Source organism: Oryctolagus cuniculus, chromosome 2 (assembly GCF_964237555.1).
Source record: "Oryctolagus cuniculus chromosome 2, mOryCun1.1, whole genome shotgun sequence".
Classification (NCBI taxonomy): domain Eukaryota; kingdom Metazoa; phylum Chordata; class Mammalia; order Lagomorpha; family Leporidae; genus Oryctolagus; species Oryctolagus cuniculus.
Genome location: NC_091433.1, coordinates 29,834,437 through 29,840,809, shown reverse-complemented (window position 1 = coordinate 29,840,809; position 6,373 = coordinate 29,834,437). Strand labels below are relative to the sequence as shown.

At 38.2% G+C, this 6,373-nt stretch overlaps 1 pseudogene; it reads left to right on the top strand.

The window, feature by feature from the left end:
* Window positions 1–2,668: 2,668 nt before the first annotated feature.
* LOC138848786 (myeloid leukemia factor 2 pseudogene) lies at window positions 2,669–4,827 on the top strand (annotated as a pseudogene).
* Window positions 4,828–6,373: the final 1,546 nt, after the last annotated feature.

Sequence of the window (6,373 nt, the reverse complement as noted above, 5' to 3'; positions counted from 1 at the left end):
CTCATAGTCTAGGATGAATAAGGTCACACTGTAGCCACTTTATTAAAAATATGAGGTAAAGGTAGGCCCAGAGGAAAGTTACTTAAGCACTCAATGGCAGGAAGAAGTGAAATGTTCTTAAAAACAACTAATTGCCATAAAGTTGTGTGATTCAACTATTATATTTGAAACAATTATTGGATAAAATAAAAATGATATTGATTTATTAAACATGATGTTGTCAACAGAATAGATATTTTTATGTCTACAGACTAATAAAGTCAAAAGATCAGGATTCAGAAAATCAAATACCATTTGTACAATAACCAAAAAATGCATATTACAGAATTATTAAAATGTTATATGTAGAAATCATTTCAGTGAACATTAACCTATACCACTTAATGGATACCTTATGTCTTCTGGGTTAATGTGCTTCAAAACAAGGTTGAGAGACAATTAAATTAGGAATAATTACATTCCTACACAAGAATTAAATTTTGTGGACACTTTTCTAAAGTTTTTCACAGCTGAACTTATAAAAACTCTTAACAAAAAAGTCAACTAATAAAAATGTGCCATACTTAAGTTGTTAGAGAACTGTCCAGCAGAATTGAAAATAATTTCTTTTTTTTCTGTTTTCAGGGTTGTGTAATAGTAAAGTATAAAACAGGTAAATTATATGAAATAGCTGATTATGTCTTTCATGATTAGAATTTTCCCATCTACTAATTAGTTTTCTAACTTCCTTAGGCAATCTCAGAAGCCCAGAAACAATTTTCAATAGCACACTTTTATTAAACTTGTTTTAATGTATGCATTTTTAAAAATAGATTTATAAGGATTATCACTGAAGAATTTAGTGCTTCCATGTTCTTTTCTCTTTATTTTCTCTTTGAAAGAAAACTTTAAAATCCTATTATTCTTTCCTTTCTAGTGTAGCAGACTAACATCTGTGCAATTATACTAACCTGCAAATTACCTTTTTCCTGTTGTAAGTTAATTGCTTCAAAATTATAATGAGAAAAGAATCCAAAACCTAAATGCAGAGCAACATTAGGCAAAAATAAAGGTAAACTTTCTCATTAACCATATAAAATATATTCAGACTGTTTTGATAGAAAATCTTAATGCAAGTCACTAGAAGTGTTGGCAAATATTTAATTAATGAATTTCTTTAATTGATAGTTATATTCACATTAAATGATAATTATTTAATGCACAATCTTCTCTTTTCTGCTTTCAGTGAGAATGTTTTTAGTAATCTTAGGGAAAAGAAATGGAAGTTGAATTATGTGCCCTCTTTCACAGTGAAGAAAGTAATTAAAATATACAATTTTAAATAACTGTATTGTTTTGATACATTTAAAATACAAAAAACCACAAACTAAAAATAATGTGTCTAGCACAGTTTCACATGTAAGACTGTATTCTGGTTCATGAATATCAAACAGGTGCCATCTTTTGCAGTGCCATGAGTCTCATTTTAGTTTTTCAAAGTAAAATGCTAACACTTGCCTACCACGTGTATTGCAGCATTATTCACAATAGCTAAGGTAGGGAATCAATTAACCACATTGTTCATTGACAGATAAATTGTCTTATAGATATAAAATTGAGTGTTTTCACCTATAAATAAAGAAATTCTGCCTTTGTTTTGCAAAATGGATGGAATTTGAGAATACTCTGTTAAGTGAAATAAGGAAGAACATAAAGACAAACACTTCATTTCCTCTCTGAACTGCAGAAGCTACAAAAGTTGACCACAAAGTAGAAGAGTAGAATAGTGATTTTCAGAGGCTAACAAATGTTGCAGAGGTAGTTTGGAGAATTGGTAACAAAATATAGTTAGATAGGAACAACAAATTTCTGTGTTCTACAGCACAGTAAGGTGACTATAATAACTTATTATATGAGAATGTGAAACAGATAAATGAGAATGGAATACCAACATTATATTGATTATGGTAAGTGAAATAAAATAATCTCAGGCAATTGATTTATAGTGATATCCAATGTTTCTCATTAGACTCATTAATATTATCTATATACCATTTTGTGATGATGTTTCTTTATTAGTTTTCTAAATGGCCAATATAAATTATAGAGAAGATAAAGTACAAAGAAAGCCTTTAAAAAACATTCAGTGTTTTACACTTATTTATTTAAATGGAAGAGAGACAAAGAAATAGACATATACAGGAGAGAAAGACAGATTGAGACTGAGTATCCACATAGTTGTTCATTCTCCCCAAGTAGCTGCAGCAGGTGAGGCCAGGCCAAAGCCAGGACAACCCATGTCTCTCATATGGGTGATTCCGGGGCTCAACTAGTTGAGCCATCATCTACTGCCTCCCAGGGTGTGTATTAGTGGGAAGCTGGAAAATTATTAAGTTTTATTCAAAGAAAATAAACTTTTATTACAAAATTATATTATTGCAGAACTAAAAGTAAAATTGAAAGTTAATATTCCTTCCCAAATTTCCTTCCAGAATTTATTGTTTCAATACTTTGTTTAGCATGAGTTTCTAATGCATGTACAAATATACATGATAGAAGATCCAGAGAAAATATTGGAATAACAAAGGAGAAAAAATGTATTTAACAATACCAGGAGCCTGCAGTGATTCATGGTTGGTGGCTGCTGAGCAGTGGGGACTGTGTGGAGCCTCTCAGAGTTAAGATCAGGATGTTCCCTTTCATGAAGAATATGAAGCCTGAGGATCCCACATTACTGATCATTTGAGCTGTTTGTTGCAAGGTGGCTTTGGATTTAGCCCCTTACTTAGCATCACAGATGGCAACATATCCACAGGATGCAGGCTGGGGCTGTCACCCACTTTGGGTGGCAAGCAATGTCTGGTGGTTTCACAGCTGTGTTTGGGATGATGAATAACATCATTAGGATCATGATGCCAACCTTTTTATTCTCCACTGTCATTTTCTACTCCAGTATGGGTTATGGTGTCCCCAAGGTCTACTAAGACACATCAGAGATGTGCTCAGTGCCAGGCTGGATCTAGGAGCACTGTACGGGACCCGGCCATGGACTAGAGCAGATGTCCATTGGGTATCACATCCTCCAGCACTCTCAAAACTACTGCATAGGGCATCAGAAGGAGTGGCTGGACTATAGTAACTGGGATAAGAGTAAGACTGCAGAATTCGAGGACGAATGGCAGAAGGAGACATCCTGATCTGGGCATCAGTGCCCTCTGGAATTTTGTGTCACAAGGGCATGCGGGACAATAGGCAGAGAGCCTCAATGCTCGGCCGTTTAGGGACCTGAGAACTCCCCCTCCCAAAAGCCTAACAGCAATGAATGGTGAGGGCTGCAGGCTCTTGGCCTCTCTTGGAGAGGCTAAGAAATCATCCCCTGAAATAACTTTTCCTCCAATTCCCAACTGCAATTAAATATTAAATTATCAGGCAAGCCAGCTGCCAAATCTCCCTGGGGTCGCAGGGAGAACCTTTCATGGCCCCCTTCTACCCACCTTTTCATTCTCTAATCCCCTTCCCACAGCCACCCCACTTGTCCTCTATCCACTAACTTGATTTTTCGTGTTGCTGCCGCATTTTTGAACCTCCTCACCTTTTCCATCACAACCCTGTTGTACACTGAAGGGTCTGTCTTTGGAGTAAGTTCCAGGTTTAAGGGCCTTCACCATCCCCCAACCACTGAAGATACTCACCGGTGCCTTCCTCAGAGGGATGGCAGCTGGAGCCAAAGCCCCTTCAAGGGCTATGGAAGGAGCAGGTTGGTTGCCAGCTTTCCCTCTCCCTTCAGCTCACGCACACATCAAAGAAATCTTTCCTACTGCCTTCTCTGCCTTTATTTATGTATTTGTTTATTTATATATTTGATTTGTGTAGCTTGTATGTAGGTAGTTATGGAATAGGAGATAATGGAAGAAGAAAAAAATAAAAACACCGGAAATATTATGGCACAAAAGAGGAAAAACAGGTTGCCATTTAGGGCATGCTGAAAGATTTCACCTCTAAATGTCACTCAATTGGCCCATAAGGAGCTATGATTTCTACAGTATTTTAAGAAAGCAGTGAACTTACTAATATAACAAGAGCCAAAGGTTTTTATCAAGAGCTGATTCTATGAATGGGTGACCTAATCAATGTCCTTTTAATTATGCTGTCAAACACAATTCCATAAATTTAAATTTGCTAGAGTAGGAGCTAAGCTCAAAAGCATTATTCACATTCTGTGTTGAAGTAGGCAGAAAGAATGTGCTTGTGCCAACCTTGAAATTATTTCTTGCTGACTTGTGGCAAATAGAAAAGGTTTTAAAATAATTGAAACAGGGCAAATTCAATTTTTGAGTAGATCTGATCTCTTTCCAATTGCTTTTGAAAATGCTTTCAACAATCATGGGGCCTTATTATTGTTATTACTGGATATAAGAATACTAAACTTAACCCTTCCCACCCAATTAGTTAAAAGAGAGGTCTTCAAACAGTCCATGGAAAATGTATATTATGTAAAGCAACTCATGAATTTTAAGTGTTTTGAAACAAAATAAATTTACCTTTTAATACCATTTTCTATGATTTTTTGAAGTACCTTCATATTGCTTTCTCTTTCACCTTAGCCTAATACAAATAAAATCTTCTCCCTCAATTTTAATCCATAGGGTAGATACATGTTCACGTTAATCTAGTGGAATATGTACAAAATAAATAACTTTTGTCCTTACAGCAACAAAATGGGATGAACCATAATAGTGGTAGAAAAACTAGTAGCCAGTCCTAGGTGGCAGGTGAGAAGGTTTTTAATAATTATTCTTTTTAGATTCCTAGATAGCTGAATAGGTAAAAGATATCCTGGTTTTTGACAAGGGGAACAAAGGAGAAAAAAAAAAAAAAAGAGGAAGTGCATTCCCGGGGGAGAGTTGGAGGTAAGTTTGCAGTGGAAATTCTACAGAAAGAAGAGGGATGCTCTGGAGCAGCGTGACAAGCGCAGACGCAGAGCAGCAGGTGGGCACACCACCCATGACTCCTGCAGCCGGGAGCTGGAGGAGGCGCCAGCTTCTGAGAACGAGCTGAGAGCAGCCTGTGGCAGCCTGTGCCACTGGTGATATTTCCTGAGGGAGAACCTTGGCGACCACATTGGCTTTGAGTCCATCCTGGAGCCCTAGGGAGAGGCAGGGTACTCACTTAATCCAGTGAAAGAAAAACACGTTTCTTTCTCCCAAACTCCCAAAAAGGGTACCTAATAACCAGCAGGGAGAAGGAGCCCTCATGATGTCAGCACAGGCTGCAGCAGTTCTGGGCGGCCCAACTAGGGGGTTGAGAACAATCTGCACTTCTCACTGACTCTGAGACTGGTTAGGAGGGTTGTCAGAGGGGTGGGCACCACTTAGAACTGTGGGTACTCTCATCCCCTCAACCTATCATGGGCTCCAGGGCTCAAACTGCCGAGGCAGGGCACAGAAACTCTCCAGGCGGAGCACCCACCGGCAGCGGGTTTGGGAATATCTGTTCTGCGCTGTGTGACAGTGGGAGCTTTCTATGCTGTGACAGTGGGAATTCTGTGACTGCACGATAGGGCATGGAATGTGCTGGGTCTAAGGGTGATTGCTTTGTCTTGCATCAGAGGCTTAGAGTTCCCTGACAGCTAGGGTGGCTCATTGCAGAGGGCTCGATGCTCACACTGAGGACTGCACCAAAGCTTTGTGCAGTACATGTGCCAGCATGGCTAGGGCTTGTATGCACTGTGGGCTAACCCCAGACATTGATCACCTTGGGAGAGAGGAGGTGAGGTCGTGATTACACTAGCATGTGTCATAATACTCTCACTACTGCAGAAAGAGGAAATCTACCGTGCCCAACTTGGGATCACCCTGGATTGCTGTCTCACATTTGAGCAGTGAGCAGAGCTCCCTGGCCCCACCCAGCACACACATCTGGATATCCACTGAAGGAAAAGACACAGCACTAAGCCACAGAGGCATAATTCAAAGATAAAACTCATGAGAGAGGAATACCAGCAAACATTTCTGCAAATGCCTGAAAATAAACACAGAAATACAAGAAAAAGAACAGGGAGACAATATCCGTCCCCAAAAGAAAGACAGCAACATTTCACTACTAAAAATGAAGAGATTGAGGAAATGCCTGAAAATGATTTCAAAAGAATGATGATCCTTGTTGAATCGTTCCACTATGATTTTGATTTTAAATATTAATTTCCCCATTTTTAATATTGATTTCTCTTTGATATCTCAATTTCTTAGCAAAACTTTTTGTCCATATCCTGTATGGATTTCTTTATCTCTCTGTTTCAGAACTTCTGCACAGCAAAGGAAACAATCAACAATGTGAAAAGACACCCAACAGAATGGGAGAAAATATTTGCAAACTATGAAACTGATAGAGGATT